Raw genomic sequence first — 13,561 nt, forward strand, 5'->3', positions numbered from 1 at the left:
ATGCCAGAAAACACTGGGGCCAGCTCGTTTGCACAGTGTCTGAGGGTGGCAGGAGACACACCGTCTGGGCCAGGAGCTTTCCGAGCATTCAGACTCCTAAACTCCTAGACTCCTTCTCCAGCAGAGAAGCTATGGGATGTGGTGGAAGTGGAGATTTGCATCATGGATGTGCATCTGACAAATCCGCAGCAACTGGAGAGGCTATCATGTCAACATAAAGAAAAATTTCTAATGAATGTTTACAGCAATTTGTTGAATCTATGCCATAAAAAACGTTCCACCACTTGTGCTCAGGAGGAGGATACTGTTACGGGAAAGGAAACTTAAAGACACCTTTCAATATGTCCACTGAATTTGTTTAAACGTGGACAGCTAAAACCTTATACTAGCTTAAGATTAACTTTACCAAAAAGGGACTGTAACCTATCACCATGGGGTTTATTAGCTAATTTGGGACAGGGACAAGTTGATTGGTATCTAACAACTGCTTTAAGAGAAATTTAGAAAATAAATAAGTCATCCTTTAACATTAAAACAAGGCCCTCAGACACGTTTTAAAGTGCAACCTCTTGTGATTCCACGTGACCTCTGGCTCTTTTCTCCCTCTGCCTTCAAACAGGAAGGGATCAGAGGGAAACAGGCAGCTTGTTGCCACTAGAAACCACAGCCTTTATAAAGGAATTTCACCTTCACTCTGGAAGTGTGGGAGTCAGTCCCACTGGGAAGAACAAACTCAGTCCGTCCACAGATACAGCATTATTTTTGAACATGAACCCCTGGTAGCATCAGAGACTTACTGTAAAAAAAAATTATCTACATTAAGCTGCATATGATACCTCTGCTGCTCTGTGGGCTTTCAAACAGCAGACGGAGGCGGAAGAGGGTGGGAGCGGGTGAGTGTGGGTCTATGAGACAGAGAGGGAAAAAAAGATAGTGTTTCTTATCTGAGACTAACTTTGTATTCAGAAAAGGCTCAACCTGTTGTTGAGAGAAGAGAGCCAAATCACTGCGCAAATGATGCTGAGAGTGTTTAGACTCCAAGGGGCTGAAAAAAGGGGATTATGTGAATCCTTTTGAATCCCTTACTAATCATTTTTGATGCATCTGTTTAGAAAAAGGGACAAAGAGACTTAAAGCTGTGCAACACAACTCTACAAAGCCAACATTAGATGAGGGGGCATCTGTTGTCATGTTAGACAACGACACCGACTAGGGGTATATAAACCCAATATAAATTTTTTTTAGAAGAGCATTAGTGTTTTAACACAGTCCATTATGCAAATAGATATAATGGTGATAATCTTAACCAGCAGCGCGATGAATGAGTACAGCTTTATCGATTACTTGATTAAACACTTAGTCAGTCTAAATCACTTTTTACTGCAAATAAAATATATTGTTGGTGATTTTAGACAAAAGATGACATATCAAGAAATCACTATCGTGGCATGGATCAACTGATAAATTTTTAAAAAAGTATAATTTTAATCAGGTTTAATCAAGGAACAATAGAGTTGTTAGTTGCAGCCCTGGCATACATCCATTTCCCTCTTGCAATACACACTTCTGTCCTGCTGCCCTCACCAGCTGAATGACACAGGTTCAGCAACAAAGGCATGATTGCTCACCATTTCCCTGCTTGCCGATGGTACTATACACACTTCTAACTGAATGATCATGTTTGAAGTGTGTCACTATTTCTGCACAGCATATTCATCTGCAGCAGAGAGCAACAATTAATAATCAGACACCAATTCTTTTTCTGTGCTCAGTTAATTGTAAATGTTGCCAAATATTCTAGAACACATAAGCACCCATTCATAACTCATCTGTGTAACTTGTTGTGTGACAAATAAAATTTGAATTTGAATGTTGGCATTGCGTAACTACATAAGTGCTATATGTACAGTATATACAGTTACTTATGAGCTGCTAGATACAACCTTAGCACAGGGCTAACGCTGTACTCATACATGTAGGGTCAATTTACGGACTTATGTATTTGATTTGGGACAAAAAATGAGAACACCCAAAATAAAAGTAGCACATTCAATCAAGCACTGTAGCATTTTTTTTTAAATTAAAGGTATAGCATGTAAAATTTTCACATAAAAAAAATATCTACAGATATTATGTTTTGCTGACTTGTGTCATTTATCCAAAAATTTCCACTTAAGTTGAATGTGTCCTTTCACAATGGCGGCAGCTAGTTAGTTTTAATATTACTCTTATTATTCTTTTTGGGTCACAAAATAAAGTTTAACATATTTTCAGGCGAGAATGTAGCTGTGTAAACTTCAAATATCTGCTCAGTTTATCAAGACACCACATACTTTCAAAAGCGCTCCGACGTTTTCGGAGACGTCTGTTGCCCACTAGCACGATAGCTAGCTGGGGGAAAGGTTCACTAGAGCCCGTGAGAACACCGGACTCCTGGCAAATCGTTTTCAAACCCACCGCCGTCTTTCGCTACTCGGGTTAAACATGATATATAAGTCACTTAGATAACTTGTTATGTTATTGTTTGGCTCTTTTTAGTATTTTATTTGCTCCTGAGTGAATCGGTTTGGCAGAGATTAAAGTTATAGTTTTTACACAGCTGAATAAACATCAAGCAGACAACTGATCATCAGAAGTGTGAGATGCTCGAAAATTTACTCCGGTGTCCTGTTATATTTTAGATAGCAAGGAGTTTATTAAACTTCACCGAAACAATCTGCAAATTTCATTAAAATGTAATAAACTATCATTTTGTCTTTATTTTTAGTTAGCACATACCTTAAACACTTAAAGCTGTAAGATAATGATAGTTATATGAGAGCAGATGGGTGCTGGTGCAATAAGCTGTACGTTTTACATCCAATGGATTTGATTAGTCGACTAATCGCAAAAATAATCGGTGACTAGTCGACTATCAAAATAATCGTTTGTGGCAGCCCTAAGTAGCACTGAGCTACAATCGTGAAGTTAGTCACACTTTTACTATTAACTATTTTTACACATTGGAAACAACCTGGAAACTGTAAAACACAGACTTAAAAATATTTATTCTACGAAGGATGTACAGTACTGTGGAAGACTTAAGCCACCACTCTTTTTTTTTTTTAACTTTACTTCCAAAAAGGCAGACTCTCCTGTAGTCTGTCTTAAGCAACAGTTCTTCAGGATTTCTGACAGCTGTTTAGAGTTTTTCTTTGGACATTGGCTGCTTTTTACTCATTTTCAGTCCAGTCTTCATACTCGAATGAGTTTGTTCTTGTTTGTTAAGCTACTTGACACTAATCTGTGAATCATTTAGACATTAAAAAAGCACCAAACTCATAAGACACACCAGTGTTGTGCCTACACATAACAGACAACTTAAAAAAAGAGCCAAAATTGTATCTTTGAGAATTTTGTTAGGAGCTTGTTGTAAAAACACCAAATGTGTTCTTGTTTTTTCAGTTGCATCTACTAACAATGCCAAGATTATTCCTAACAGCTATTAGCTTAAAACTTACACATATTTGTGCATTTTGTGTGCCATGTCCCTAAAACACTTGAGGAAACTGAATAAGTGGAGGACAAAAAGACAGATTTTTAGGCCCAAACTATCTACAACAGATAAACAGTATCTGAAAATCGCATCCTTAAGAAATAAGAAAAAAATCCAGAAAAGACTTGACAGGATGGGAGATACATCTGGCCCTTCAGTTGATCCATCAACTGATCACCAATGGCTTATCAGAAAGGGTCAGTGGGAGGGTGGCTGTCAAGAGGCCATTCTTAAGGAAGAGAAGCAGGGAGAAAAAACTAGGGCATGCCAGATTACACAAGAACTGGGCTGAAAATCAGTGGCAACAGGTCTTATTGGAGAGATGAATCCAAATTTTTAATTTTCTTTTAAAATGTCATTGTTATTATAGACATTCAGGAGAGAGGGTTAGCTGTCAATCAACCATCTGTAAACATGGTGGAGTCTCTGCCATGGTTTGGGACTCCATTTCAGTCAGTGGTGCTGGAGATTTTGTTAAAATTGATGATACTATGAATACAGAAAAGTGTTGTACGGTGCAGTGCCATATGGAAAGCATCTCATTAGCAACAGAATTATTTATCAGCATGACAATGATATCAAACACACTGCCAATGGAGTAAACACATACCTGGGTTAAAAAAAACAACAACACACACGTAATGAAAACTTCAGTCATGGATTGGTCTCCCACAAGCCCAGACCTTAACATTATTGAAGCATTGTGAAATAGCCGTGACAGAAATTAGAATAAAAGACAGCCAACATCCAAAGAGCTTTGAATGCCATCCAAGAAGGCTGGAGAACTAGTCCTGAAGACTACCATTAAAATATGCTTTTTTGGTCTTTTATTAGTAAAGATGCATTTAAAACACAAGATGTTTTAAAGACTTGTGCAGATAACTCACTCTACAACAAAAATCACACAATGTCTTTTGTTATCTTTTTGACTGAGCAATCCTTAGCAACAGAACAGTCACAACAATACTGAAACTAGAAACAAATGACACTGAAATAAGGGACAGTTGTGGATGTATTACTGTCATGTAGAACAATAACTAAAATATAACAGGAAGTTGTTTTAGTTATTGATCTTGCTAAGTTATCGATCGCATCCAATTTGAGTTAGAATCATATACATTCAAGGATTTATTTTTTTTTTAAATGACGGGATGTTACACACCAGTGTATCAACACCGAAAGCAAGACAGCAAAAAAGCCTCTTATTTTTTCTATCAGAAAAATCGCTTCTTTACAGCACTCATTTCAACCACTGGGACAAATCTATTACATGCATAACTTCACAACAGTCCGATTCATTTTATCTTTCTGATCCACCGTTTGCAGCTTTGCTGTAGGAAATGCAGCCTTCCTGCATGCATAGCCAATTAATAAACCCCTGTGACAGCCAGACAAGAATAAAGCAGCCTGTGTTAATCTTGTGACCAGATCTAGTATAGGCACATCTACACCACATCCTAAGCTGAGGTGTTACACTAAACTGTGCTAAGATCAGAGGAGGCATGATTTACACCTATAGAAGGCAAGGAGCTGTATTGTGTAAGCATTATGAAAAATAAACACAAACACACGCACACACACACACACATACACAAAAAAGCAATACAAACATGTTAAACTCATAAAATAACTCTAAATTCTAAGCTCCCAACAGGGAAGGCGCAATGTGAGTGAAGCAGGAACAGGAGGAGGAGGAGGAGGGCAACGTCATCGTGGTGGTCTGACCATCCGAGTGAGACATGAATGGCTGTGTTAGCAGTGCCCTGAAGGGGCAGCCAAGCTCTCAGCCATTTAGCAGAGTAAGCTGAACAGATAGTGGGATACATCATGTCACACCAAACCCTTTCAACCCTCTACATCCCTGCAGAGACAGATTCACCTATCAGTATAAAAGAGAAATGATTGAAAACAAACCTTTCAGTCCATTATAATGACACCGGAGTGGTCTTCCTTCACTGCAGAGGAGATGAGGACCTGCTACATCAGGCCCACGGGTCTTCAACAAAGAACACAAAAAGTGAGATGGAAACTGTAATCCTCTAAACGCTTCCTTGGCACATCACTGCTTCTCCCTGCCTGAGTATACGCCTGTGCGGTGCGTGTGTATGGGTGTCTCTGTCTGTCTCCTAGACAATGATAATAATAGGCTGCAGAGGGGGAGATGCACCTCTGCAAAGAATACTAGGCTTCAGACTTAATGAGTCTACAGATATCCATCCTTATCAGACCATGAAACGTCTTTAGGACATCAGTCTGCATTAGAGAAAAACTGACTGAAATTTGATCAAGTGAGAGGTCCTGGCTAATATCTCAAGGCACAGAGGTGCATTAATATGACAGCTGGATAGTAAATTAAAAGTTAATTAACTGGGATTAAGATCCTACAATCAACTTCACAAGCAATAAAGCAAATGATACGATGTTACCATAATGGCAGGTGGAAATTTTTAACTCTGTTACGCTGCTTATTTCCTGCTACACAAGACAAACCTACTGTACAAAACTACAGTATCCCACATATTTAATTATATTCTTATTGACTGCCTCACTTCAAAACAAAAACAAAAACAAATAACGCTCACATTCAAACACTAATGAAGAAATAACGGATATGAAATATATAGCGATTATTACGAAAGATAAGTCGAAAAAATCCGAGTTGAGCAACATTTAACGCAGAGACAAAGTTTCTTGCGTAAATAAGTAAAAATAAGCTTTTAAAATCGTTCAAATATTAGTTCAGTGCCGGTGTAGTGCTGTCAGTAACAGCAGTGTGTTAACGGACTCAGGTTGACAGTCCCGTTAGTGTGTCCTTACACAGAGCTGGTAATACGAGGCAATTTCCGCACCGACACTCTTACGGAGACCCAAAACGCATCACAGACACGCACAAACTGACCGTAAAACAACCCCAAAAAACTCGACTAAAAATATATTTCACACTTACATGGGTGGTCGCAAACTGTTGGAGCTGACGTTCAACGAGCAACACCCCGAGTGCCCTCCACCCCTCGGCGCGCCCGCCCTCTCCCGGCTGACGTCATGGCGTAATGCGTAACCCAGCGGGAAAGAAAACAGAAAACTGTGTTAGTAAAGATGACTCACTCGCATGTTTCAAAAACTGACACATTATATTGTTACAAAAAGCTTGTGGGAACAAGTCCATTAGAGCCCCGTGTTTTGCTACAAGCAAGCGAAACGCCACTCTTGGTTGTTGTTTTCTTGTTACTCAAAAGCGTCATCTACAGCACAGTTAGGGTTACAAGGTTATTATAGCTAACGAAAGCTAGATCTGAAACAAAGTTACCCCAAAAAGTAGGTGTAGTGAAATATGCATATCACTGTCTGACAGGAGTGAGAACTATACCATGTCGTTGCAGTCCTGTGGTTCATTCAGTGATTAACAGAGCATCTTAAACCAGAGTATTCATGATGACTCATACTGAGTCATTATCAGTTGGAAAATATGTCTGTTAAATTGAGTACGGAAAGCTGCAAAAACAAAAACATTTCTTTCTATGAAGATAATTCAATGTAAATAGCTCAAATCATATGTATCATTACTGTTCTGCTCGTGACTTACAAGGTGCTTGTGTGGTATGGCAACAGTAGCTGTTACGAGGCTCTGCAAAGAGACATAAGAACCACAGAGAAAATACCGGACACACATCTCCCTACGTTACAAGACACCTACATCCTCCGAGGTGTAGGTGTACACTCATACCAGTCAGCGCACAAACTGTTTGAACTTTCCTCTCAAAGATACAGGTCTACAGAGAGACAAACCACAAGAATAATGGTAAGTACATACCTCAAAGCTATTACCACACTGAACCCAGGATTGAACTCACCCACTTTATAGACAGGCCGTGCAATTGTGCAGGTTTATATTTAGCACTATTATTTATTTATTAGCTCTAGCACATGCAATACACTCTTTTATGTAATTCTACAATTGTGTATGCTTGTGGTGCATCTGTGAGGCCGTTTCAGGCAATGCACTGTAACTTCACTGTAATCTGTACATCATGCAGTGACAATAAAGTAATTTTGTATTATCTTAGTTTGTCTTTCAGATAAGCGTAATAAAATGACAGCAATAAAATACTGAAAATAGTGTAATGTTTGCACAGTCATATTAAAAACAAGAACAAGTCCTCGATGAACGTGTGAGCACTTGTTAAGGTAGCAAATGAGCTTCGTATAGTGTCTAAGGGCACACTCATTCTGCACTTGTCTCTCTAGATCTCAGTGCAGCATTCTATACCGCTCACCACAATATGTTACGCCAAAGATTAGAATAAACTGTAAGTATTACAGGTATTGTGCTGCAGTGGTTTGAATCATATCTGTCTAAAACATAGGTGTCAAACTCTGGCCCGCGGGCCAAATTTGGCCCGCAGCCTAATTACATTTGGCCCGCGAAGCCATACCAAAATACTATTAGAGATGGCCTTCTGGTATTATACAGCTAATATTGTTTAGTATTAAGCTTTGCTTGTTCCATATTCAGTTTTCCAGCAAAACGTATTTGAGTCCATAAGAAAAGATTCATTCTTATATCTGGAGGAAGATTTTTTGTTCAATAAATATTAATGTTAGCCCGCAACTTTGTTCCAGTTTTGAATTTTGGCCCACTGTGTATTTGAGTTTGACACCCTTGGTCTAAAAGACTCCAGTTTGGGACTCTTCTTCACACACAAAGGTTTATTATGGAGTTCCACAGGGTTTTGTACTAGGACCAATTCTATTTACATTATACATGTTTTCCTTAGGCAGTATCATTCGAAAGTACAACATACTTAAACGGGCAAAATGGGTCTGGGTGACCTCCAATTAAAAATCTTAAAAACCAGATACTTACTCTGACATTGCCCTTGGCCTCCATACAGTATTCCTCAACACTGTGAGGAATCTTGAAACCATTTTTGACCAGGATATGACCGTCAGTGTCTTTATTAAACAAATACGACCGCTTTCTTGTATTTGTGCAATATCTCTAAAATTAGAAATATCCTGTCTCAAAGTGATGCTGAAAAACTAGTTCATGCATTTATTGCTTCCAGTCTATTACTATTGCAATCCATTATTTTCAGGCTGTCATCAAAACTCCCTGAAAGCCTTCAGTTGATCAAAAATGCTCAAACGGAAGTACTGACAGCCCATCAAGTACCACAACATGGGAAACCCCCATGATAAACAGCTGGAGGCTTTCCATGATGGACCTAGTGTCTTCTTCACTGACTTATTTTCACCACTTTCCATTTAATCTTTGTTATTATTCATTTCTGGCTTACTTCCACAGTGTGTCAGAGTTTGTCCTTCTCACTGTCGCCAATATCTTGCTCATAGGGGTTATTTGACTGTTGAGGATTTTCAGTAAACCACTGACACACTAAAGTAAACCACTGACACACTAAAGCCATGGTGATTACTTTGTGAAAGCAAAAATTAGACTGTGCTATACATATATTTTCTTAGCTAAAATAACAAAGCTTTGAATATTTTGCTTTCTTCACTCATCTGCTGGATTGTTCACTGAGGAGCAATGTGTTGACCCCTAGGCACTTGAGCACTAGGGGTCTCTGTTTCCTTCAAGAACGTGCAGGTCTATGTCATGCAGCTGCTGTTTAGGTCATATGAACAACGTCTGGGCCTAGTGGGCCCTGACCTATAAACCTCCCAGCACCTGCAGACTGTCTCTGATTATCTGAGGGGAGAGTCCTGCTCTTTTAGCCTTCATTACAGCATGTGTTTTACTTTTTCTGGCTTTTCATTTACACTGCAAAATGCACATCATTACTTCCAATTTTCATAGTTGAAAAGAAGAGAGTTAAAATGTAAGAAAAATCCTTGTCTCTATGAACTGTCATGTTACTGTTCATGTATGACATAAACTGTGGGTGAACTAAATGTACAGTAGTGCATTTTTTCATGTCACGCCTGCGGGCCTCACAAAAAATTTCCAAATGGCTGCCATTGGTTCACAAGATGCACTTTGAGGACCCATGGTCTAGTGAAATAGCAGCATTATAGTGGCTTTAATTAAGATTGGCTGAGGAAGTATGAATGGGGAGAAATGAATAGCTCTTTTTTACTGAGAATCCCTGTTGAGATGTCCTCGATAATGACTACTTCTCTTTATCCCTGATAGTGGCTTTCATTGAGAACACTGCTGAGTGTGACTTAACCTTTATAACTGACAGACACAAAGGCTGTTAACCTTTGCCAGTTATCTATCAAAGACCACTAACCATTCTCACGTCTCCTTTTTTAGCACTTCCGTGATCAACAGAATAACATCTTTATTCTGCGAATCTTACCATTCACATGCCAGCAGACTGAACCTATAAATCTGACAAATGAAATTTCACAAGGTCTTATTCCAGAGCAAAAGCAAATTCACATAAAACCTGTTTCAACATGACTTCAATCTTTCAGTTCTCACCAGCTTGGAGGACAGCATGACGTGCTGCTAGAAACATTTCATTTCTGGATAATAAGTGTGAGGTTTCTGTCTCACAGCCTTGGTAGCTATGGAAACTTAATACTGTATCACCAACATTATTGTTAAAAATATTCTTTTAATTTGTGGCTTTGATTTGAGACCTAATAGGTGTTGAATGTACTGTAATCATGGCATTTAGTAAATATACAGCAGCCACTTTTACGAGTTTTAAACTATTAAATGTATGATGTAAGGGTAAACTCTAAAGGCAGCTATCATATGCAAAGTATGTGCAGTATATTTCACATTTGATATCTATTCTTCTATTTATAATAAACTGTGAATGTCCCTTGATCATCATCTTTCAATACATCTTCAATCAGTGTTTCTGCATGTTTCATATATTCCGACAGATCCTTCATTCAGTTACAGAAACAATGTTCATGTTTGAAGCACAGTCATTAATTAACTGTTGGTTTATGGTCCTTTTCGATGCTGGTAGTTTTTCCACTAGATGGCAATGTTGAAGCAGATATGCTGGTGACAGCAGCTAATGTCTTAGAGCTAATCTTTCTGTGCTGTATTTTCCTTGCTGTTAAGCTATTTTAGATTAAAGAAAAACTCATCTTCAGTATTGAGCTGTAAGCAGTTGCAGGTGATGATACAACCTGCATGACCAGCTCAAAAATTAATTGAAGAAAGATTCCTGGTGGCATTTTGCTTAGTCAGAGTGGAAGGAAGGGGAATAAGGAGCCAGTAGGCATGAGGGTCTTTTTCCTTCTCATTTTTGGAGTATTTTATAGTTTTAAATTAAAAAAAATTACTTTGTAATTTAAAAAAAAATATTGCTGTTGCACCACATCTTTTTTTGCCATAAGATATAGGTACAAGCTTCAGTCTGCTGGCATCTTTTAACTAATTCTAGAAAGAGATCTCATCGCATCTGCTTTTTAAATGCATTATTCTTTACTTACTTACCATTTCAGCCTGTTGTCGATTCACACCAACAATAAGCAAGTGAAATAAAAAATAAAAAAAAACTTAAATAGTTGTTTCATTTTGCAAATGGTGAATCACACTTTTAATTTGTAGGGGAACATTAACCATTTGAGTCTTTTGGACAATATATCATATGTATATTGTTTGTATGATTCACCTGATGGATTCAGATTCCATCTTTGAATGTCACTGAATAGTTTGTCACTCAAGTCAACATGGAGACTTATATCTGGGACTCTCCACCATTTGACCTTAGAACTGAAGAAGCTTCTCGGATGAGAGGTGAAACGTCTTCAAGTAACTTAAAGAAGTCCAGACGCTTTTCTTTGCAAGCTCCTTTGTCAACATGGAGGAATATTAAAAAGAAAAAAAATCCTTTGGTGGAGGGATAAAATTGATTTGATTTAGTGTGGCATAAATGAAAACAGACCAGAGGAAAATGAGACATAAGACAGCTGTTGTGTTTTCTCTTTTTGTATGTGGCTTTGTGTGTGCAATGTCAGATTAAAATATAAATACAACACAATGAATACATCATGTAGTAATGGTCGGTGTCAAACACCATGCGGACTGTCTCAGATAAAACAAGAATCTGTATCCATCTTTGGTGTTGGAGATGTTATTTAATCAGGCAGCAGATTAATATTAGTGAGTTGCACTTCACTTCCACTTCAGATCAGACTCTGCTGGAAGTCTGAATTCATTCAATCTTCTCATTTTTGCTACTTTTCAGATGATCCAGGAGTTTGCGTTACAGGTCGTGCTGGAGAAATAGCTACAGTGCTGATATCCAGACAGGGTTTGACCTCCATCATCCTCATGTTGGCCTTTTGAAATGTAAATTAAAGTATAGCTTTATGGCTCCAGCCATCCATCCAAAATCAGTGCTTGATCTGAGACATTTCTTCTGTCTCTGTCAGCAGGTTGTTGTGTGTAGGTCAGACTAAAATATCAGTCATCCCCCATTGGACGGACTGCCATTAAATTTAGCACATTGATTTTCGTGTAAGTATGTATTTTTGGCTAATAAGGCGCCACCATTAGATTAAAACAACAACAACAACAAAACAATTTAAAGGGTAATAAGTTCAAAGTAGTGTTGATAATAAATTTGACCAAAGGCCCAAATTTATGGAGGGCCAGGAGTGACAAAATGAATGAATGAAATACTCCATTAAATAATTAATAATGAATGAATAATAATTCATTAATTAATTAAAATTGGAATTACTTAAATGAATATTTCAATAATTAAATGCCTATTCATTTCATTTAAAGCATTTAATAAATTATGCATTTCAAATTTTATTTAATTAAGGACACAATTAAGTAATTATATATTTAATTATTTAAATGGGGGCTAATGCACGTCAGTGTAACTCCAGACACCTTTCTGCATGGACAGAGATTATTCTGCAAGGCATTACTCGCATCCTATGGAGGACTACAAGAGCTATTCTCACAGGCTATTCTCAGGGGAATCTACACCAAGTCTGTATTGTTTACCCAAGATACATAAACAGGGTGTACCTTTAAGACAAATTGTCAGTATGATCAACTCGGGTCACCTATAACATCTCAAAGTTTCTGGTTTCGATCCTCAACTTGTTAGTAGGCAGCTCTGAACACTACATCCAGAACACCTTGTATTTTGTTGAGGAGGTGAGAGATGTCATTATGGAGGCAGATGACTAATGGACTCGTACGATGTTACATCTCTCTTCAATTGGGTTCCAGTCAATGAAACACTGGAGGTAGTTCGTAAGAGATTACAGGATTATCCCAACCTCAGCAACAGGACCACTCTCAGCACCGACCAAGTGCTGCTTTTGGAACTGTGACTTAATTCCACGTATTTCACATTCAAGGGTCAGTTCTACAGGCAGAAACATGGGTGTGCCATGGATTCCCCAGTTTAACCCAATGTGGCCAATTTGTACATGGAAGAAGTGGGAAAAAAGAGGGCTTTGTTATCCTATCCTGGAAAACCACCAAGTCATTGATTCAGGTATGTGGAAGACACTTGGGTGAAAATCAAAAATCAGGACGTACCACAATTCATGGATCACATTAACTCGGTGGATCAAATCATCAAATTCACCAGGGAGGATATGAAAACTGGCAGGATAGCTGAGTGACTGAGATATCCATTAGTAATTTGTACCATAAACCTACGCATATGGATCAATGTTTAAGGTTTGACTAAAACGATTAAAATGACTTGAATAAAATGGCAAGTCCACTCCTCATTTGAAAATCAACTTCCTGTTAGCTCACGGATTAGCTATCATATTAGCTATTGGATTAGCAATCTCATTTCTGAAATCCCAAAGCAATGCAAATTAGCTTGTGCTCATACCTCTGTACTGCTAAGAAGTGTGTGCATTTGTACAAAGGCCATTTAGCCTCGGCACTTGCACTCTGTAAATCTTTAATTTACATGCGGCTAAAATGGTAAAGTTGCAAATGATGTCTATCAGTAGGACCTTTTTAACGTCTGCAACATGCTAACAAGCCAAGTCTGGATTCGAATTTGAAGTTGCTGGTGTGATCTTTGGTTTAAAGCAAACAACTGAGCC

At 38.2% G+C, this 13,561-nt stretch overlaps 1 protein-coding gene across 5 annotated transcripts in view; it reads right to left on the minus strand.

Moving 5' to 3' along the window:
* Window positions 1–6,554, minus strand: part of tmcc1a (transmembrane and coiled-coil domain family 1a) — a 49,369-nt gene extending 42,815 nt beyond the window's left edge. For 3 of the 5 annotated variants that reach the window (XM_005749090.1, XM_013914904.1, XM_013914902.1), the window contains exons 1-2: window positions 6,483–6,554; window positions 5,450–5,531 (exon numbers count right to left, since the gene is read on the minus strand). The gene's annotated coding sequence lies outside the window, so the exon portion shown is untranslated. Of the gene's footprint in view, window positions 1–5,449; window positions 5,532–6,352; window positions 6,440–6,482 lie in introns of those variants that run through there. The other 2 variants (XM_013914903.1, XM_005749092.2) reach the window with 2 other exon arrangements.
* Between the last annotated feature and the right edge of the window lie 7,007 nt (window positions 6,555–13,561).

This window comes from Pundamilia nyererei, unplaced genomic scaffold (assembly GCF_000239375.1).
Source record: "Pundamilia nyererei isolate P.nyererei 1_Seehausen unplaced genomic scaffold, PunNye1.0 scaffold00236, whole genome shotgun sequence".
Lineage (NCBI taxonomy): Eukaryota > Metazoa > Chordata > Actinopteri > Cichliformes > Cichlidae > Pundamilia > Pundamilia nyererei.